Below are 23,679 nucleotides of genomic sequence, written 5' to 3'. Positions count from 1 at the left end.
AGCAGTTACCCAATGAAGTCCTCCCATTGTTCAATTCTATTTTTGCAACCAATTTTTAATTCAAATACACCTGGGCCGTATTCTTTGTCAGCTCATTAAAATTAACCCTCCTCCAGATAAGTGTTTTTACCCTTGAGTGTTCTTTATCCTTTTCCGCACCTATTCTAAACATGATAGTATTATCCCTCTTTTCCAAATATTCCCCAAATATAAAACACTCTTCTTCATTGCCCAGAACTAAATCTTCTTCCTTTCTCTTTTAGCTAGAAACACTCGGACCAAGAAAGTTCCATTGCACATATTACAGGAATTCCTCCTCCTTTTTATTGCAACAGTCTATTTGACAATCCCTCACATTGTCCATGATCACTACTCTGCCGTTTCTTCATGTTTCTGTAAATTGCCTTCAAATTTTCCCCTCTATCTTCTTCCCACTATTTTGTAGTCTATGGTATACATCCATTATGTAATAGCCCCTCTATCATTCCTTCACTCCAACCAGATAGACCCGATTATTGACCTCTCAACAACCTGATTTCACTCCAGTGCTCTATTTATTTCCTTAGTCAGTACAGATAACCCTGTCCACAATGGCAAGATTCTCTGTTGGCAGACGCTGAAATCGCAAAACGCGATTGGCGGAGAATCGGTTCCGATGCTAAAATCATGGTGGCTGCCAATTTGACGCCAAATCACCGACACCTCAACAGTGGCAACAATGTGGTCCGGAACGCACGTACAGTAAGCACCATTTACATGTCATTCGCGGGCCCGACCCGGTATTCTCCGGGGCCTCTGCCTCCAATGGCCTGAGTTCCCGACGGCACAGTTCATTTATGCTTTTAAAAATCATTAAACCGGCGTTATGGCTGCTGAGGGAGAGAGAGGGGGTACGAAAAGTGCTCAACATTGCCATCGTTTGCTGACAGTTGTGTTGCTGGCCGGGGGGCTTTTGCCAGGGCCAGGGGGAGTAGTGGGGTGTGGGCAGGAGGTGGGCTGTGAGGTCACGGTGGATGGACATGGAACACCATTTCCTCAGTCGTCAAGGCAGCTATGCAGCTACACATGCCGTTAACAGTCCACTGTGAACTTAGGGCCATGGGTCGTAGGACCCAAGGCCACCCCCCGAGGTGCCCTCTGGCCCCAGCTGACCCATCAGCTGTATAGATGTGCTCCAGCACAACCAGTGCCATCTTGTTGGCTGGGATGAGTGTGTGTGGGTGATTGTGATGTGTATATGCGGCTGCAGCTTGTCAGCCTCCCGAGTGTCAATCACGGACCCGGCAAATCCCGTACCGTTTTTCATTGGAATCTCTTGTATTCCACGTGGTGCCAGTGCTAGCCCCTCCACAGTTGCTGACTCAATCCAAAATGGCACCAATTTTGCTGCCGTGAAAGTTCACAAATTCTGAGTCGGCGTCAACACTTCGTCTTAGAGGCGGAGAATCCCACCCCATATCTTTCTTGAATGCCTTGTCACCAGGAATATTATTTCCCAATCTTCCCCTTCTTTGAGCTGTCTCAATCATTGCCCTGATATAATTTCTATGAATATAAAAAATAATTAAAATCACATGTTATATTGAAGGATTGGTTCAACCAAATAGTCTTTTATTCATATAGAAGCAAATGTATTCACATAGAAGCAAATTATTGGCTAATACTGATACAGACAAATAGATCTATTCGAATAGTGATACTTACTTTTTTGTAACTAGCATAATGCTCACGCATTGATAGAAGAGGCTTCTGAAAAGCATATATACATCAGAGGAGCATTGCTTCTCCATGGAAGAAAACCATTTGAGAAGAGACAGCCTAAATTAATTAACTTTGGAAATTATAAAAACTTACATTTATATATTGCATTCATAACCCAGGGGACCATTGTATAGATAACGAAGTACTTTTAAAATGGAGTCACTGTTGTAATATAGGAATGATGGCAGTCAATTTGCACACAGCAAGCTCCCTCAAACAGCAATGAGATGATGACCAGATAATTTGTCTTTTTTCAATCATGTAAAATGAGGAATAAGCATTGGCCAGGACACCAAGGAAATGTCCCTGCTCTATTTTCTAAACAATCCCATGGAATCTTTTACATCCACCCAGGAAAACAGATGGAGCCAAGATTTAACGTTGCATTTGAGAATGCAGCATTCTCTTGGTACTGTAATGGAGTATCGGTTGAAACTTTGATATTCATTGAAACTTTGATATTCAAGTCTCTGGAGTGGGACTTGAACCCAAGCAAGCCTTCTGACTCAGATTATTCCCAGCTAAGCCACAAGTGGTAAACTGATTAGATTTATAGGGGCAAACATAGATTTTAGCGTATATACAACTGTGCATCAGCGTATTTTAGAAAAAAACATTTTCAATCGTTACCATTTATTTATTAGGTCATGTGATGTGAACCAAGGTCAGCATTTATTGTCCAACCGTAATTGTGCTTATAACGGTGATGGTGAGTCGTCTTCTTGAACCACTGCAGTCTATGTGATGTAAGAACACCCACAGTGCTGTTTGGAAGATAGTTCCAGGTGTTTTTCCCGGTGACTGTAAAGGAACAAAGATATAGTTCCAAGTCAGCATGGTATGTAGTTTGAGGGGAACTTGCAGATGGTAATGTTCTTGCTGCACGTGGGCATGGACTGCTCTAGTGTTTGAGGAGTTTGGAGTGGCACTGGACACAGTGCAATAGTGAACATTTTTACTTTTGACCTTCAGATGTAGGGCCAGCCATTGACAAATCCGATGGAAATGGGTGAGCCTAGGACCTGAAGACCTCCTGGAGCTGAGATGATTTGCCTCCAACAACCACAACATCTTCCTTTGCGATTGGTGTGACCCATATTGAATCCCATTGACCTCAATTGTGTTAGGATAATTTGATGCCACACTTGGTCAAATGCTTCTTTGATGTCAAGGGCAGTCATTCTCACTTCACCTCTCAAATTCAGCTATTTTATCCCTGTTTGGACAAAGGATGTAATCAGGCATGGAGCCAAGTGGCCCTGGCAGAATTCAAACTGAGTATTGGTGATCAGATTAAGGCTCTGTAAGTGCAGCTTGATAGTCTGTCAATGATACTTTCCATCACCTTGCTGATTATTGAGAGTATAGACTGAGAGGCAGTAATTGAGCAGATTAAATTTGTCCTGCTTTTTGTGGACAGGACGTAACTGGTCAATGTTCCACATTGTCAGCTTGATGCTAGTATTGTAGCTGAACAGGAACAACTTGACTAAGGACACAGTTAATACCAGAGCAAAGGTCTTCAGTACTCTTGGTGAGTGTCAGACCCCATAGCCATTGCTTTATTCAATATATTCAGCCATTTCTTCCCATCATGTGGAGTGAATAGATTGTCCGAAGAGCAGCATCTATCATATCTGGAATCTCAGGAGGAGGCTGGTATGGATCATCCACTTGGCACTTCTGGCTGAAGATGGTTGCAAATGTTTCAATCGCATCTTTTGCACTGTTGGGATCTCTCAACATTAAGGATGGTGATACTTGTGGAGCCTCCTTCTCCTATTAGTTGTTGAATTATTCACTATTCACAATTGGATGTGGGAGGACTGCAGAGCTTTGACCTGATCTGCTGATTATGGAATCAGGTAGTTCTGCAGATAGCATGCTGCATCTGTTGTTATTTGCAGGCATGTAGTCCTGTGTTTTAGCTTCGCCAGGTCGGCACCTCATTTTTAGGTATGCCTGGTGCTACTCCTGGCATGCTCTTTTGCATGATTCATGAACTAAGGTTGATCTCCTGGTTTTTAATGATAGTGTGACAGATATGCCAGGCCATGAGGTTACACGTTGCAGTTAAATATAGTTCTGCTGCCACTGATGGCTTGCAGTACCTTATAGATTGGTTATACCTGAGGTCCCTTTCCAAATAAACTGGTGTGCTGATTAATGTATTTGATATGATAACTTTCCCAGTAATTTAGATGAACGATTTCCTTCTTCTTATTTCTTTGTATTTTCCAACCATAAAAAAATCCTCTCACAGCTGGCCTTACATTGTTCATGTAGAATAATTTGTTTACTTTGGTAGTAGGCTAGTCAAAGGAATTGCTTGCACGTCCTTCCCTTTCTTTAGTCATTTTACAATAACAACCCTTAACGTATGAAAACATTTTGAAGTTCATTTATTCAACAAAAGAAACTCCCAAACTTATTGTCTGGTTATTGGCTGAGCCGACATAACAATGCAATGTGATTCCTGGGAGGATTGAGATGGGGCTAACTTGCAGGTTAGATTTACTTTTCAGGTTAGATTTACATTGCAGGTTAGATTTGCATTGTTCCTAAAACAAAAGGTCAAATTAAAATATTTACTTTTCAACATTTTACAAGATGTGATAAATAACATGTTACAAAATATTGGGACTTAGCGGAAACGTAATGGGCTGCACTGGGGAGGTGGTGGTGTAGTGGTATTGTCAATAGACTAGTAAACCAGAGACCCACTGTAGATGGTGAAATTTGAATTAGAACATACAGTGCAAAAGGAGGCCATTCGGCCCATCAAGTCTGCACCGACCCGCATTAAGCCCTCACTTCCACCCTATCCCGTAACCCAATAACCCCTTCTAACCTTTTTGGACACTAAGGGCAATTTAGAATGGCCAATCCACCTAACCTACATGCCTTTGGACTGTGGGAGGAAACCAGAGCACCCGGAGGAAACCCACGCAGACACGGGGAGAACATGCAGACTCCGCACAGACAGTGACCCAGCAGGGAATCGAACCTGGACCCTGGCGCTGTGAAGTCACAGTGCTACCCACTTGTGCTACCGTGCTGCCAAAGTTCAATAGAAATCTGGAATTAAAAGTCTAAGGATGGCCATGAAACTATTGTTGATTGTCGGAAAAACCCATCTGGTTCATTAATGTCCTTTAGAGATGGAAATCTGTTGTCCTTACTTGGTCTGGCCGACATGTGACTCCAGGTCCACAGCAATGTGGTTGACTCTTAACTGTCCCCTCAAGCGCAATGAGGGATGAGCAATAAATGCTGGCAGACCACATCCCATGAACAAATGAAAAAAAATCTCCGATGCCTGCTGCCGGAAGTAGAGTTCCTGATTCGGTGGAGAATCCAGCGTCTGGGATAAATCGGGATTAGCGCCAATCATTTTCTGATGCTGCAGCTCCCCCGCTGGCAGCGGGTTCGAGGTTGCACCAGTGGGCCAGCCACCTTATTCTCCAGGCCAGCGTGATTCTCTGATCTTTTGGGCTGGAAATTAAGTGGGTGTGGATCATTACAAGAGTGAGCATGGCCCTGACATGGTGGACCTCATGATGGGCCAAGGGGGAAACTCCCGAGGGAGGTCACTCGAAGCTCAATCCGAGGGCCACCCTCCCTCACCCACAATGCAAGACCTGCCAACCCCACGCCGAACAGATGCCCTCACTGCTCCCCCAGAGACCCCATAAATAAAGAGACCCCCCCCCCCGAGACCACCTGAATAGAGGAACTCCCACAGACTCCCTAGAAAAGAGACTACTGCCAGGAAGGCCCCAGAAAAGAGACCCTTGTCAGGCAGCCACCCAGAAAATGGACCCCAGTCTGGAAGCTGGTGAGTAGTCTAGTCAGAGACAGTGAAATAATTACTGTTATAACATAAATTACTGTTGTAACAAAAGTGAACACCTGCTGGCTCAGGCACCGAAAGCACCACATATCAATTCCTGGAAAGAGAAACCAGACAGCTGTCATTTTGAAGTGGTGAGCTGGAAATTGGCAGCACTTGCCTCTCTTTGAAGTAGTTGATGTTTATAAACATTGTAGTTAGAGCACTCTGAGTAACTCAACCGTTAAGGAAGATGAATGAAGCAAGGTTGACAGTTGTGAGTGTGTGGAAGCTGTCAATTACAGCCTAGTAAGGGAAATGAACGAATTGCATGCAGCTTAAGTATCTGGGTTTAAAAACAGATGTTTGGCTTCTCTTTACATGAATTAACACTTGGTGCTTTCTGTGACTGCCAGCATTGGTATGCCCAGGTGAGTGTTACAACAGTAATTTTTTTCACTGCCCCTGTCTGGACTGCTCACTAGCTTCCAGGCATGGGTGTTGATGTGTTGGGTAAGCTGGGTCTGCGAGAACTGAGTTTACTGTAGCAGTGAGAGAGACAGGCTTCCAACACTTGAAGAAATGTAACCTTATTTTATTGAACTCTTAACTATTAAACATACTTTAACTGTGGGTTGACACCATGCTGAGTTCACTGGAGACCTGAGGCTAACCTGACCAGACTATCTTGCTACCACATGGTGGATGTTCTAGTTGTTGCTCACGGGCTCTGACTGTCTCAGAGGCTGCATCCCAAGAGAGCAGGAAAACTAGTGCCCTCTGGCATTATAGTGGCATTGTCCTGTCTGGTGATTGGCTGCTGTGTTCTGTGTGTTCATTAGTTATCCTGTGTGTCAATCAATGTCTGTCTGTGCACCATCATATACTTGTGTGTATATTATAACAGGTGTCTTTTCTGGGGGGCTTTGAGATAGGGTTCTCTTTTCTGGATGGCCACTAGGGATCCCTATAATTAGGGGTCTCTGGTAAGGGGGTTAACTGTACTGGGGGATGTGGGTTGTGATCCAGAAAACCCCATGAGAGGGGCAGAATTGTGCTGCCGGGGAGGGAGGCGTGCAGCCGTGGGTCCTCACTGTAGGGTTGACCGCTCAAAATGGTGGCCCGATAGTGGGATACCCTAGGTAATCCATTGCAATCGTCACCTCCCCATTCAAAAATTTGCGTGATTAAGGATTGGGAATCACTTCCTATTTTGCAGTCCCATTATGAATATAAATCAGGTGCAATTCAACTCTGGTGTGAGAACATGGGGCGGGATTCTCCCGTACCGGCGGGGCGGGTGGTGGCGTGAACTACTCCGGCGTTGGGCCGCCCCAAAGGCGCGGAATGCTCCGCCCTGCTGGCCAGCGGGATAGGGGCTTGGCATCACACCAACCGGTACCGAAGGGCCTTCGCGGCTGGCGTGAGTCGGCGCATGCGCGGGAGCGCCAGCGCATGCTGGCGTTATCCCCGTGCATGCGCAGGAGGGTTTGTCTCCACATCAGCCATTGCGGGGGACCGCAATGGCCGATGCGGAGAAATAGAGTGCCCCCACGGAACAGGCCCACCCGCGGATCGGTGGGCCTGACCACGGGCCAGGCCATCGTGGGGGTACCTTCCGGGGCCAGATGCCCCCGTGATCCCCCAGGAACCGTGGAGCCCGCCCGCGCTGCCAGGTCCTGCCCATCGTGGGCCGGAGAATTCAGGCGCCCCCGGCGCCCATTGAGTCAGCTGGACCCCGCCATTCTCCGAGGCGGGCGGCCGACTCAAGCCCGGCTGGTTTTTGGGGGGGTGGTTGGGAGAATTGGGAGGACGGCGGGGGCGGGATTCACACCGACCCCCGGTGATTCTCTCACCCGGCGGGGGGGTCGGAGAATCCCGCCCATGGATTCCGAAACAGAGAATCCTGCCCAATGTATTGTATTAAATAGTTGGAGGAAACACCATGAAACTTCTTGTGGCATTATATACACAGCTATTGGAACAAATGGAGTTGACTTGCAGTCCTTAAAACAGCAATTAGATGTGAACATACTTGTTGAGGCTAAAAGAAATTGAGAAAACATTGTCACTGATATAAAATCAAACAGTTAAAGACTGGACTTCATGCTACCAAATAGCCAGCGACATTTATTAAGGCTTCCCAGAATTGATCAATATTTTTTAGAAAAAGATTAAATATAAATATTTGCACATTATCCCACGTAGACATTTTGCATTACAATGCTATAGGGTTAACATCACATTATTTTGGTATAATAAAACTAACTGTCACCTGAGCTGATCTTTAACCCAACAAAACTGACAACATAAAGTTTGCGAAAATAACAACTTTGCTTTGTTTATGCCAGAATGAACAGTGAAGTAAAATAGAAGTGCACATCCTCTTGAAACAAATTTTCATCATAACATGAAATGTAGTTACTTTGATTAACTGTAGACACAAAATCAGCAAAACAAATAAACCTTCAATTGATTGTTGGTCACTGCAGTTTAGGCTATTAACACTGGAATCTTGTAACCACAGGTACATCTGCGTCCCAGCCACCCACCATCCCTTCCCCCAGAATGAGAACGTACGGCAGAACCTTTCCTCTTTATGTCTGTTAATGACCGAGACATGGATGTACAGGGCACAATTTCAAAATTTGCAAATCAAGTCCTGTGAAGCGTGGGAAGGATGGTGAAAAATTACAATTTATTATTGGTGGTAGTAGGCAGACAAGTGGCAAATGAACTTTAATGCAGAGAAATGTGAAATAATTTCTTTTGGTCGGAATAACAAAGAAAGGCAATATAAAATTCTAAAAGGGGTGCAGGAGCAGAGGGACCAGAGGATATATGTACTCGAAACCGTCTACACTTATGGAGTCCGTATCTTTCCATTCCCACGCTATTCGTATACTTGTCTAGATGTCCCTTAAATGCCGCTATCGTACCTGCTTCCACCACCTCCACATGCAGCGCGTTCCATATATTTACCACCCTCTGTGTCAAAAACATGTGCCGCACATCTGTTCTAAACTTTTTCCCACGCACTTTAAACCTAGTACTTGACTGTCCTACTCTAGGAAAGAGCATCTGACCATCCACTCTGTCAATGCCACTCATAATCTTGTAGATCTCATTAAGTCACCTCTCAACCTCCGTCGTTCCAGTGAGAACAGACTGAGTTTATCTAACCTGACCTTTGAGAGATGATCAGTAAAGCGCACAGGACCCTGGGCTTAATATAGAGGGACATTGAGATGGAGCAAGAAGCTATGATAACCCTTTAAATATTGCACTCGCTTGGCTTGAACTGGAGTGCTGTGTCCACTTCTGGTCATCACACCAAGGAGGACGTGAAGACGTTAGTCGGAGTGAAAAAAGAGAATGTTTCCAGGGATGAGGGACTTCAGTTATGTGGAAAGATTGAAGAAGCTGGAGTTGATCTCATTAGAGAAGGGAAAATTGAGAGCAGATTTGAAAGAAGTGTTCAAAATGAGGAGTCTAGACAGAGTAGTTAGGAAGGATGGAATTCTCCCATCCCGCCTGCGGCAGGTTTTGTGGCAGGTGGGAGTGGAGAATCTAATGGCCAGCAGAAAGTGAAAACACACCGGTGTAAAAGCAGTTTGCAATTTTAATATTTGGTGAGTTAATGGTGGGTTGTTTACCCCGCAGCCTGGTTGCGCGAGCATGATTTGCATTCATTTGAATCACATGGTATGCTCGTTGAAACAACTGTTCGCCGGAATCGCCCCACACCTTCCAATCGTGTAGGAAATTGCATCAGTCTCATATCCCTTTGAAAATGAGTGGTGTGCACATGTCAAACCCCGCTATCCGACGGGGCTCTATTGTTTCTTCTGGCCTCGTTTGGGAATGGCCTGCCAAGGCTGCACTTATCTCACTTCCTGCACTGACGATTTTTAAATGGCACCCAAATCTCTTGATCCCTTTCCATCAACCCACCGCAGAATCTCGACCCCCACTGCCCAATTCACCTCTTAGGGGATCGTTAAGCACCCCCACCGCCACCCCACCTGTTAAGGGCAGGGCACCTACAGGCCCGGTCCATGGCATGGGTATCCTAGCACCTGGGCACCTTGGCACTGTCACCTAGCACTGGCAGTGCCCCTTCCAGCCTGGATGTGCCACCCAGGCACCCTAGCAGTACCGGGGTGGCAGCTCCAGGGTAGCACTGCCAAAGTACCCAGGTGGCAGTGCCAAGGTGCAAGGATGGCAGTGCCAAAGTGCAAGTGCGAGTGTCAGGGTAACACCATGCCCAGTGCCTGACTGGCTGGAAGCCTTTAATTGCCTGGATGAGCTCCCCCAAGTGCCGTTACACCTGATTCATGTTTGTGTGGACCAGTGCTAAATGATGGCATGCCGAAGTCTCCCAGGTGTGGGCGTCCGTTCCCGGGCCTCGGGAAAATCGAGCAGCAACATGTTTAAATGAACCTAATGGCTCACTTAAACATGTAAATCTGGATCACACTCAGCGAGGGCAAGATCCAGGTCACGACATCTTGCATAATCTCATTAGAGCTCATGAGCGGTTTTGAGCATTGCAAATCTCGTGAGATTTAATGGCCGCATTGCGTCACCAAATATAATGTGACAAGGCCGTTCGATCGTGCCCAAAGTGTTTTTACTCTTTGGAGGGAAACTGTAAAAGTGGAGCTATTTGCTTCAAAAGGTTTTAAGGTTGAGAGAAAATGTGCACCGCTAGAAGATCAGTGGAGAGCAACATTGTCCTTAAATTTAAGGAGTAGTCATAAAGTAGTCAACTTAATCGTGAGTGTAGGAAAAATAATGAAATCTTACAGAAGGAGAAAATAAAATAAACCCATTAACTAAAAACATAATAATGAAGAGCCAGGATAGATTTCAAAAAGGGGAAGTTTTGAATATTATTTGAATATTATTTCAGGAGATAACAGAGAGAATGAACAGGGTTAACACAGTGGATGTAATTTCTCTAGATCCAGGGGGCGGATGATTTGGCACTCCATAAAAGACTAATAAATAAGTGTATGTGGAGCATGGGACAAATAGAATGGATGGCTGCAAGATAGAAACCAGACATCAGGAGGAAAAGGATAGCTGTGCAGAGCATCAGAATGCGGGAATAAAGTCCCATAAAGATTAGTGTTGGAATCACTGTTGTTTGCAATTTATATTAATGTTTATACTTGGAAATCAAAAGCAAATCTAGCACTGGGATCCATTTCTAGAGAGATAGAATTGAAAATAGATAAGTTAATCTCAGCTTGTTTTGAATCTTGGCTGGACCGCACTGCGCACAGTTCTGCTTGCCATATTATCCAAGAATATCAAAACACTGGAGAAGGTGCAAAGAAGATTTACAAGAATGATACCAGAACAGAGGGAAGGATGAATACGCTGGGTAATTTTTAATCTTGAAAAGTGAAGGCTAAGGTGTGGCCTGAAGGCTTGAAATAAAAGGTATTTTCACTAATGGAATGGAGCAAAACCCAAAGCCATGAATGTAAGATAATCATCAAGAAATCAAAATAGGAGATGAAACCTCTTCACCCAGAGAGTGGTGAGAATGTTGAACTCGCTACCATGGGGAGCAATGAGACAAATATTATAGAAGAGCAAATGAGGGAGTAGGGAGTGTAGGGTTAGGCTAATAGAGTGAGATGAAAAGTGGCTGGAGTGGATTATTTGGACCAAATGGCCTGCTTCTGTGTTGTATATTGAATGTAATTCAATGCATATTCATGTGTTTTGAGCCAGGGTTTAGAGAACCCCAAAGTGTATTATGGAGTTCACCTGACCCACAACTTTTAATAGATTGGCGTATAGGGAGCACATGGTCCACTCTACAGGTGTGATACGGCAGAAATGGAAACATAATTTTAAAAGTAAAACAATGTTTATTCTATGAACTCAAGTTAACCTTTTTAAAACATACAATGTTAGCAACCATCAATTCAAATACACCCAAAGAATACAAAGTAATCCTTAATTACTTCCCAAACAACATCCAGAAGACAAAGGAAACATCTTTTTAACAGAAGCACATTAGGTTTACATTCACTGCTGAGAACATTTAATTCTGAATTCACCAAATGATCAAGAGATAGTCTTTTCATGCCAAAGAGAACAGCAGTACACCTGCTCTGTCTGGCTTCAGCTCCAACACTGAAAACGAAATAAAACACTCTGTGCAGAAAATAGCCTAAAACAAAAGTAAAAAGCTGGCAGACAGCCCAGCTCCACCCACACTCTGACATCACTGATAAACACCATTTTGTAAAGGTACATTTCTTAAACACCCATTTCTTAAAGATACTCTCACATGTCATACGTACAGGAGTAGAAATGAAAGGGTCATTGGAGAGCTGATTCTGAACTGTAAAGGCATGTTGATTAATTAAGAACGGTGATGCCTGAATCATGAAATTGAGATGTTGTATAAAATTGTATCTCACTGTGTTATAATTCTGAAACAAAATTGTGACTCTTTTTGTGGTGATTTAATCGATCATGGTGTTATATTTACTGCTTAGAAGTCATAAGCTTAATCAATGAGTCATTTGTGGCAAGTCCAATTCTATGCCTAAGCTAAAATTTGAATTATTGGACGAATGCTGGATGATGTTTGTGCTCGTATTGAATTGTGGCAAAACCTTTTGATTTGAATTTGTTCTAATGAGCAGTTTGAGTCAATTCAAATATCACATATAAGCCCCTAGACATGCACATCCTGATCTTGCTTGCACTGATGGGTTCAAATTAGTCCAACGAATATGGGAATTAATTTTGTGAAAATATTTGTCCAATAGTATCTCAGCCATTGATTAGGAATTATGCATTTGTAGGGCAGAATGTGGTGCAATGGTTAGCATTGGGACTGCGACGCCAAGGACCCGTGTTCGAATCCCGGTCCTGGGTCACTGGCCTTGTGGAGTTTGCATTCTCCCCATGTCTGCGTGGGTTTTACCCCCACAACCCAAAGATGTGCAGGTTTGGTGGCTTGGCCATACTAAATTGCCCTTAATTGGAGAAAAAATAATTGGGTACTTTTGAAAAAAAATTATGCATTTGTTATTCTTTGCTTAACAGAGCCTTTAGAAAGCAGTGCCGTATTTTGTGACAAAGGACGAATGGAGAAAAAATTGAATACTTCAAGGAGCCATTGGAAAGTCCAATTGGTAAGTAATTTACTGAACAATTATAATTGCTTGATTGATTCATGTTAAGTTATGTGATTTATTTCTTTTAACCTGAATGGCAGAATGCAGTTGCCTCCAGGGTTTCAGTTCTTGATGCTCTGACCGCACATTATGTTGGTTGCAGATTGTAGTAGAATGGCATCATTGTTCTCCATCCACACTGGGATGAAGTGTTTTCATACAGCTAAATGCAATAAACGTCGGTGCAATATGTTTTGTCAATAAACATAAGTTGGAGATACTTTGGCCCTTTGAGATGTAAATATCCTTTTTTGTGTCCTGTTATTAAATTGAAACAAATTAACTTCATGTCTCTTTCTCTCCAAAGATATTAAACATATAGAATTTGTGATTACACAAAGTATTAAGAGTCACAATATGCTTGATCCCACTTAGTTTTAGATCTTCACAAACAGCAAAACCATTTCAGAAACAAAAAATATACCATCTGATTATGCAGAAGGGTTCCTTGCATAAGTAGCCCCTGTATTAGATATACAAGTTCAACTGTGAAAACTCTACCTTACAGCTGAAGGCAGTACTCCCTTTTTGTCCAAAGTGGGTGTGGGAAGCTATTGAGAAAGATATCCATAAATTAAAAAAATTCAAGCCTGTATTCTTATGCAATAATGGTGATTAGCCCACACTCATTGATTGCAATGTATGCAGCCCATCAAATTTTGTGCTGTATGCTCTTTGAATGATCTCTCAACCCAACCAGTATTTATCAAACATACTGAGCTTCTCAGCAGGGGCGAGTAAGGTAATAGGGGAGGAACATTGTGGTTGGAACAGGTGCTGGGGGTCATGGTTGAAGAGACTCTGATCTGGAAAATAATGAAGAATCACACCATCTGGGAAGCATGGGTCCCAAGGCTTTTGGAAGTTGCTCTGGAGGCCATGATGAAGGACGTGGGAAATAGTAGAAATGTCTTGAATTGTTAAAGGGGAAGAAGGCCCCCGAGATACATAGTGAAAAGGTAGTGTGAGCAGTTATCAATGCTAAGAGTCAAATCTTTAGAACTAGGATCGAGTGGATAATGGCCTCTCCACAGCTTTGATTTACCAGGACATTGATTCCAATCCGGTTTAAATCGACACCCATTAAAAAATAATTCTTTGCACACCATTCTTTGAACTGCACTCAACCTGTTTGACGGTATGCCAATTTGCAGATGGTAATCTCGTGAGCGTTTACTTTGGACTGCACATTTTAATTTAGAACCCAGTTTCTCAAAATCCCCTATTCTTAGTTTCCATCTTTGTTGCTGACTCTAACTTGGAGCACAGCAGATTAACCTTCCCCACCCCTTTACTCCAAGTCCTTCTCCAGCAGGAGGAGATGTCCGAAACCCCAGCACTAGGCAAGCAACATAACCATGAGAAAATTCAATGCTCAGGGGGGGTCTGGCCCGTGATTGGTGCCCACCGATCATTGGGCTGGCGTCTCTGAAAGACGCACTCTTTTCCCTCCGCCGCCCTGCAAGATCAATCCTCCATGTCTCGTGGGGCAGCGAAGGGGAAGACGGCAAACACGCATGCGCAGGTTGGCGCCGGCCAACCTGCGCATGGTCGGGTGACGTTATTTAGGCGCCGCCGGCCATGGCATTCAGGCCGCGCCGCTTTTACGCAAGCGCAAGGCCCGGCGCGCGAGATTGACGCGCCGCCGCTCCCAGCCCCACACGGGGGGGGGGGGGGGGGGGGGGAAGAATAGGGGGCGAGGAGCGGCCTCTGACGCCGGAGTGAAACACTCCGGGTTTCACTCCGGCGTCAGCACTTTGTCTCCCTTTGGGAGAATTTTGCCCTGTGTCTATGGCATACCCCCTGATCTGCATTGTCCTTTTAATTTCCATAGTTTACTAATTTAATGAAGTAATTGTAAGTTAAAGATTTCTAGCTCGAAATTTGACTCACCTCCTCAGCTTAAAGGGCAAAATTAAAACTGCTATACTCACCAACCAATCACCTACCTGCTTCCCCCTTGATTTTTGCTCAGTGATGGTTCATTTTTCAGTCCTCTCAATCCTCCAGCCTGTCCTATTATTGCGACTTTATTTAGATCTTCAGCTCCCTCCCTTAATGCTCCTGCCTCTGACCCTGCCACAGCACTATTCATATATCCAGAGGCCTCTCCCAGACCATTTATATGTCCTCAGCCTTATCAAGCAATTCTCTGGGGTCTATAAGAATGCAGAAAGGTGATTAGTTGGCTTTTGTATGATGATTTCATTTATAAATTTTGGTTTGACATGTTTATGCCGTGATGGCGTTGATACTTGCATTATGGCCAGGTGAACATTTTGATAGTCAGTGACAGAAGGAAGGCAAGGGGTAGGCTTGTTGGTGAATGGGAAATTGTGTTGTGGTTACTGATATTGCACTTGGATGAGTTCTATTAAATGGAGCCTAATTTAAGAGCCCATCAAATAAAATTACCTTGGGGAATGCAAGTGGATGACATCTCTTTGTCCCCATGCATACGACATCCAGACTCAGCTGTGTTGGGCACCAGCATTAGACATAATCACTTCAGACAAAGGCCTTTGGCTCAGAGAGAAATGCCTTGCCACTATGAAAAGAAAATGAAATGAAAATCGCTTATTGTCACAAGTAGGCTTCAAATGAAGTTACTGTGAAAAGCCCCTAGTCACCACATTCCAACTAACCATTTGTTTGGGGAGGCTGGTACAGGAATTGAACCGTGCTGCTGGCCTGCCTTGGTCTGCTTTCAAAGCCAGCGATTTAGCCCTGTGCTTATCTAATCAAATTACAAGTGAAATATATGCACCATGCTCAGATTTACGTCACTGGTTAGTTGGAGAGAGAGGGTCATGAGACAAGTCAGCCAACCATTTGTGTGCGTAAGCATCTGTTTACGCTGCACACCAACACAAACACATGAGTAGCTGAAGACGTAAAGTTACTGTGTGAGTGTCTCTCTCTATCTCTTTCCAAACAAGATGCAAATTTCAAACCCTTTCTGTTGTTTGATTCTTCATGTGCATCAGACAGAGATTTGAAAAGAAAAAAGAACTCAAACTTGCAGCTGCTATCTTCAAGAGAGCAGATGAATTGTCCACCTATATCTTCACACTGCCTCGGCATCAACCCAGGAGGACCACTAAGCTCAGCCTGAAGCCATTAAAGCAACTAACTTTCAGAAAGCATATACCCCTTTAACTTTATTGGAATTTAAATTGCTTGTTCTATTTTCCCGCTCTAAAGTCTATCTGGATGTGTGTGAACTTTGAGTGTGTGAGCATGTAAGTTGGAGTGTTTATTATATTTCTTAGCCAGGGTTAAATACATTAAAAGCTATTCTCTTTAGGACTAAAGGAAGTCTCTCTGTGTGTGGCATTTACAGTCACAACACATAAACATTAACTGTGGATAACAAAATGTGAGATATTCCAAATACCTCCTGCCCTCGCCTGGAAGGAAGCATTCATTGCCCAGTCATACTCCCAGTCATTGTCAATGCAGACCTCACTCTGCTCTGGAGGTTGCAAATTGTGGTTGTAGCAGCTAGTGGCAGATTTCAATTAAGTCATCCTTACTGAAGAGCAGGAACCTCACTCATTGTTCCCCAATAATCTTCAGAACTGCTATGAGCAGAAATGGCTTTCTGCTGAAAACCCTTCTTCTCAGCCTCCTATTTAAGAGAGAGATGAGGAGAATTATTTTCTCTCCTAGGGTTACACGTCTCTGGATTCACTTCCTTAAAAGGCAGTGGAGGCAGAATATGTTTGAATATTTTTAAGGCAGAGCTAGATAGATTCTTGATTAACAAAAGCGGGTGGAAGGTTATTGGGTGTAGGCATAAATGTGGGATTGAAGTTACAACCAGATCAGCCATGATCTTATTGAATGGCAGAGCAGGCTCAAGAAGCCGAGTGGCCTACTCCTGCTCCTAATTCATATGTCCGCATTTTCATATGTTCCTTTTCCAGCACATGCTCTGCATGACTGCTTTTTATTCTCCGAGTTTCACTGTATTCCAAGGGGAGTGTCCATTCCTGCACACGTGTCTGAGAGTGACATGTCTGTGCAGAAACCTTGACGTCAACAAAAAGCCCTTCAGAACCTGCCACACTACTCCCTGTACATTTTTGCATCTTGAAATAATTAGAACAAGCACCAAACTTTTGTACAATTGTAGCAACAGCTAAAATAAATAAACAAGCAACTATTCCATAAGCAGTTAATGATCCCTAAAATATCACTGGCCATGGGTCCTTCCTGCAGCTATAAATGTGCTCAATTGTTCAGATTGATAGGAAAGTAAGTAGTGAAGAGGCCATAAGGATTTTATGCAAGGGGATATAGGTTGGTTCTGGGGTCAGTTAACTCAGTTGTCTCGATGAATGGTTTGTGATACAGAGCGACGCCAAGAGCACGGGTTCAATTCTCGTACCAACTGAAGTTATTCATGAAGACCCTACCTTCTCAACCTTGCCCCTCGCCTGAGGTGTGGTGATCCTCAGGTTAAATCACCACCAGTGAGCTCTCAAAGGGGAGAGCAGTCTATGGTCCTCCAGCGACATTTACAATGGGAGGTCGGTTCACTCAGTTGGCTGGTTTGTGATGCAGAGCAACACCAACAGCATGGGTTCAATTCCCATTCCAGCTGAGGTTAGTATGAAGGCCCTGCCTTCTCAACCTGTCCCTCACTTGAGGTGTTGTGACCCTTAGGTTAAATCACCACGAGTCAGCTCTCTCGCTCTCAAAGTGGGGACAGCAACCTATGGTCCTCTGGGACTATGGCAACTTTCATTTCATAGACCATTATAGCAAATGCAGAAGACTTAGCACATGGAATATAATGTGGGAAAACGTGAACTTATCCGTTTTGACAGAAAGCGTATGGAATATAATGTGGGAAAACGTGAACTTATCCATTTTGACAGAAAGAACAAAAAAGCAGAATATTATTTCAAATGGGGGGGGGGTGGGGTGGGGGTTGTACAACATTTGAGATACAGAGGGATTTAGGAGTCCTGGTACATGATTCACAAAAAATTTGTATGTAGGTACAGAAAGTGGTTGGGAAGACAATTGGAATGTTGTCGTTTATTTCAAGGAAAAGGAATATAGAAGACAATTGGAATACTGTTGTTTATTGCAAGGGAATGGAATATACAAGGGGGGTTGTGCTGCTGCAGTTGAATAGGGCATTTATAAAACCATACCTTGAGTGCTGTGCACAGTTTTGAACTCCACATTTAAGAAAGGAGATAATTGCATTTGAAGCAGTTCAGAGAAGGTTCACTTGACTGACTCTTGGAATGAGGAGGTTATCCGCTGAGGGAAGGTTTGAAAGGTTAGACATGCATCCATTGGAGTTTAGATGAGTGAGAGGCAATTTTAATGAAACCAGAGGCCAATTTACACTTGGTGAGTCTCTGTGCTCACCGTCAGTGCTGCGTCCATTCGAACCTCACCCTTCCCCACTCATCCTTGCCTTACAGAACGCAAAGGTGGTAGATACATTGATCTCTGCTTTTTCACATGTAAAAACATGCCTGTATGAATAATTGCTGAAATCCAAGCCTAACTCCTTTCAGAACGACGGTAAAGGTGGTCAATATTGCGATGTGAGTTTTGAGGCAGGCAAACATGGAACTTGCCGATGAGCTATGAGATAGAAAAATCAGCTGATTACATCACTGCAGCACAGACCTGTTCAACAAGTAAAACATTACCGGGCAACTCTTTATTGAAAAAAATCATCACAATTAGAATTTATTCAGAATGAGCCAGTGCAGGAGCAAATACTCCAATCAACAAGGTTCATACTGCCATTCAGTAGATTTCACAGAGTGTCATTTAGTTTCAAATATAAACATTAACTGCCTCACAAAATCAGAAAAAGTTACAATAAATTCGCCTGAGAGGACTCCAGTGACTCCAAGTCCAATACAAAGGTGGCTTTGTCTGGCTAGATTCCATTTTTCTTTCTCAGAGACTTTCTGCAGGCCAGATTTGAGAATGATGCTGGTTAGAACTATCAGCATGTGACCATCTGTAGCCAGTATATCAGCCCTGCAATGGTCCATTTTGAACAACAGGGGCGGGATTCTCCAACCCCCCGCCGGATTGGAGAATCACCCAGGGCCGGCGTCAATCCCGCCCCCGCTGTGTCCCGAATTCTCCGCCCCCCGAGAATCGCGCCGTGCTGGTCAGCGGGACCCCCACGCCGGTCGGCGGGCCTCCTGCAGCGATTCTCCGGCCCGCGAAGTCCCGCCGCTGCCAGGCCTCTCCCGCTGGCGTGGATTAAACCACCTACCTAACCGGTGGGATTGGCGGCGTGGGCGGGTGCTGGGATCCTGGGGAGGGGGGGGGGGGATGTGGGGCGATCTGACCCAGAGGGTGCCCCCACGGTGCCCTGGCCCGCGATCGGGGCCCACCGATTGGCGGGCGGGACTGTGCCGTGGGGGGACCCCCTCCCCCGCGCATGCCCCAGTATGACGTATGCAGCCGCTGACGCTCCGGCGCATGCGCGGACATACGCCGGCCAGCGAAGTCCTTTTGGCCCCGGCTGGCGTGGGGCCAGAGGCCGTTCACGCCAGCCGGCGGAGTGGGAACCACTCTGGCGTGGGCCTAGCCCCTCAATGTGAGGGCTTGGCCCCTAAAGGTGCGGAGACTTCCTTTGGGGCGGCTCGACGCCGCAGTGGTTCACCCCACTCCAACACGCCGGGACCCCCCCGCCCCGCCGGGTAGGGGAGCATCCTGGGCAGTTTCTGGGCAGCACGGTAGCATTGTGGATAGCACAATTGCTTCACAGCTCCAGGGTCCCAGGTTCAATTCCAGCTTGGGTCACTGTCTGTGTGGAGTCTGCACATCCTCCCCGTGGTGCGTGGGTTTCCTCCGGGTGCTCCGGTTTCCTCCCACAGTCCAAAGATGTGCAGGTTAGGTGGATTGGCCATGATAAATTGCCCTTAAGTGTCCAAAATTGCCCTTAGTGTTGGGTGGGGTTACTGGGTTATGGTGTGGAGGTGTGGGCTTGGGTAGGGTGCTCTTTCCAAGAGCCGATGCAGACTTGATGAGCCGAATGGCCTCCTTCGGCACTGTAAATTCTATGATAAACAAGAGAATATGGAATAGGGACAGATTTTCTTGCCTCATCCCTTTTTGACATGGTAATTTAGATAGCCTTTTTTCTCTATACTTTGTCTTTACAATATCAATTACATCATTGTAGCTGATGTCTTGTAAAGACACACTTTCAATGATCAATATTGCTGACCTTGTCAAATGTTCCTGACTTTACGTCACGAATAATTTTTAACTCTTTGCAATATATGCTGTCAGTGTGACGTTTGCACATTCTTCCTGTGTCTGCGTGGGTCTCACCCCCACACCAAGCTTGTGCAGGGTAGGTAGATTGGCCACACGAAATAGCCCCTTAATTGAAAATAAACAAAAACTGTTTTCGATGCAGAAAAAGCACGTTCACCGGAACCATTTGTGACAGATATTGTTAAAATATTTTCAGAATGGTTTCCTGCAAACCATCACATACAGGTTTGTACAAATCAGCTGGTGAACTCAAAGCACAAATCTCACTATTATCGATGAAGTCAATGAATTGTTTCATTTTAACTTCAAAAGGATTTTGTCCATGCCCTCGCCGTAGAATTTACTTAATTTCTTGCTGCAGTCGTTTTTAGCATTTTCGTTCATATCTCTGTCAAAAAGCACACAAAGAGAATCAAGTATTTTTTCAGAGATTCATGCCTGCTCTGCAATTGCACCTTTATTGTGCCACAATTAACATAAAACAGAGAACATACAGTGCAGAAGGAGGCCTTTCGGCCCATCGGGTCTGCACCGACCCACTTAATCCCTCACTTCCACCCTTTCCACGTCACCCAATACCCCTCCTAAACATTTTGGACACTAAGGGCAACTTAGCATGGCCAATCCATCTAACCTGCACATCTTTATACTGTGGATGGAAACCGGAGCACCCGGGGAAAACCCACGCAGACACGGGGAGAACGTGCAGACTCCGCACAGACAGTGATCCAAGCCGGGAATCAAACCCTGGTCCCTGGCACTGTGAAGCAACAGTGCTAACCACTGTGCTACCGTGCCACCAATTCTTTCCTAATGATTTTGCTTCAGTCTTCACATGTGTTTTTTCTGAATTTGATGTGGCTCTGTCTAATAAGATTTCCTTTATATCAACAAAGTTCATTTGCTATGTCTAATAGAATTTCCTTTATATCAACAAAGTTCATTTTTCAAAGCCAAAACTACATCTAAACAAGCAGACTGCTTGATGTCCCAAATTCCTTTCACTGTCAAAGGTTTCCCACTTGCCACTGATGCGTGGAAACCCAAAGAAAGGCATACACGTTTTGAACATAGTCAAAAAAATGTCCAGCTCCCTCTTGGATTTAGATGCAGTATTGCAGATTAAATTCAAGGAGTAACTGGAATACAGGATCAATAATGCAAAGGGGCATGCATTGTTCAGTCTTGCTTGTAGACCTGAATATTTTACTGCCATATTTGTGGCATTACCAAAGTTTTGCCCATGACAATTTTTGATATCCAAACGTAACTTTGCAATGATTTACAAAATGGTTGTCTCCAGACATTCAAAAAAGTGTAGGATTTTAATTGGACAAAACAAAGAAATCACTCTGCACCTTCACTATCGCTAGTCACATATCTTAAAATTAATAGGTCCACATAACTCACATATGGTGTTGAATCAACTACAATGGAATAGTACTCAGCGTATTTTACTTTATTAGTGAACTGGTTTCTGAGCCACTCTGCCATTACAGTGATGAGGTCATTATGGGTTTGGTGGATTAAAATGTTGGTCTTCCCTGAACGCAATATTGATAACTTTCCAAATGCTCTTTGGCTGGTTTAGCTCACTTGGCTAAATCACTGGTTTTTAAAGCAGACCAAGCAGGCCAGCAGCACGGTTCGATTCCCGTACCAGCCTCCCCGAACAGGCGCCGGAATGTAGCGACTAGGGGCTTTTCACAGTAATTTCATTGAAGCCTACTCGTGACAATAAGCGGTTTTCATTTTAATGGGGCTGTTTAGCTCACTGGGCTAAATCGCTGGCTTTGAAAGCAGACCCAGGCAAGCCCGGTTCGATTCCCGTAACAGCCTCCCCGAACAGGCGCCAAAATGTGGCGACTAGGGGCTTTTCACAGTAACTTCATTCGAAGCCTACTCATGACAATAAGCGATTTTCATTTTCGAGAAGTTAATCAAATTCAGAGATATTCAAGGCAGGCTAAAAAAAATTACCTCTTCGATTTGACGATGGTGACTCATCATGTCTTCTTATAGGTAGTCCCAAGGAAGACAGAGTTTGACTGTGGCAACAGCACATCTCAGCACTTCTCCTCCAATAAGAATACTCCTTTTCATACTGGAGTGATAACGCAGATTTACATCTTTGAACAAACGCATACACAACCTTAATATAAGCTTTGGAAGTTTCATGATCAGCAATACCTCTTCCAACATTTCTCCAGTTAGAGTATCTGTCGATGAATGCTTGTTTCCCTTAATCAGGGTTACGGAATAATTTGAAAACACAACAGTAGACTGCCTTAGATGCTTCCAAAAAAAAATCAATCAATTCCTGATTTCCCATTTCTCTTTACCCTCAGAAAATGAGACTGATGAAGACTTCTAACCTTCTTCGGCCTCCAACCTCAAACTTTTTTCCCAAATTTTCCATATTACCCATGTTTTCTGGTTTATTTAGTCCAAAATATTCTATCATACCCAGCGTAATGTATTTTGGCCATAAGGCAATGTCTTCAGGGCAAGTTTTTTTTCCCCCTCACTTGACCACAATGGGCAATGTCCTGAAGTTACATTGGAATTTCAGAGTCCACTTGTTTAACTTTTGCAGACTATGTGGTATCACCGGAAATTGACACGTCATCAGATAATTGGCCATACTTTTGGATGAATGTGCACAGTACAATACTTTGAGCTTTTTAAAATAAAATGACAAACTCTCTCTTTGCTTAGCTTCGTACTCTTGCTTCACCTTAACCTTTTCTGCATATTTGACTGCCAGATTGATAGCGTTGCTTCATTTTGCGAAGGAAATTAATCTTGATTTTAGGCAGCTGAAAGTGTCTAAAAGAGCAGGCGCTCACATAGTCAATCCCACTTTTTTTTATCAGTTTCTAGCTCTGCAAAAAAATGGGATTCATCTTTTAACGGTGAAGCTGTAAATCTGATCATGGATTTCAAACAACATTCATTCTACTCTCTCACTACTCATTCTCACCTCGCAAAATCTCCCTCCCTGAAACTCCCTAAAAAACCCTCCCTCGCCGCAAACCCCCCAAAAATGCCCTCCCCCCACACCTTCAGAATCTTCACCTCCCCCCCTCCCACCCCACACAGCAGCCCCTCAAACTCCCATTCTCACCTGGGGTCCTCAAGACATCCTGCCTCACCCAAGCTGTGCCTCATCATGGCCATCGCACCTCTCTCTTAGACTTGTGAGCCTGCTGCTGGACTGGGCGGAGTCGGGTCTATTTTGTTCCCATGCAGACCGCGACTCCTCCACACCATTCTGTTTCTTCTTCATTGCCTTGGGGCCTTGCTGGCCTGGGAGGGGTGTCCGCTCTGCTGCCAGCCCAGACTTCTGTTTCCCCCACACTGTCCTTATCATGGCCAACTGTGGCGCTTCTCTATCACCTCGTGAGCTTGCGCACACGCACCTGCTTCCAACTGTTATTTACCTTCCGCTCTTTGGTGCTCATCCAATCAGTCAGCGGCAAATGCAGGGAGTAATTAGCCGCTGATTGGATGCCCTGCTGACAACTCTGGCCATGTTGATGTGCGCTCCAGCTGAGCTGACTCTGAGTGTTCTAGCATTGGGTCTGGCAGCACAAC

At 44.5% G+C, this 23,679-nt stretch overlaps 1 protein-coding gene across 4 annotated transcripts in view; it reads left to right on the top strand.

Moving 5' to 3' along the window:
- The window catches only part of LOC119973115 (contactin-4-like), a 3,053,649-nt gene that overhangs the window by 419,285 nt on the left and 2,610,685 nt on the right, over nt 1-23,679 (top strand). For all 4 annotated transcript variants that reach the window (XM_038810685.1, XM_038810691.1, XM_038810690.1 and 1 more), the window contains exon 2: nt 12,674-12,762. The gene's annotated coding sequence lies outside the window, so the exon portion shown is untranslated. The remainder of the gene's footprint in view (nt 1-12,673; nt 12,763-23,679) is intronic.

This window comes from Scyliorhinus canicula, chromosome 11 (genome assembly GCF_902713615.1).
Source record: "Scyliorhinus canicula chromosome 11, sScyCan1.1, whole genome shotgun sequence".
Classification (NCBI taxonomy): domain Eukaryota; kingdom Metazoa; phylum Chordata; class Chondrichthyes; order Carcharhiniformes; family Scyliorhinidae; genus Scyliorhinus; species Scyliorhinus canicula.
The sequence above is the reverse complement of the archived record's forward strand: the minus strand, read 5'-3'. Positions and strand labels throughout refer to the sequence as shown.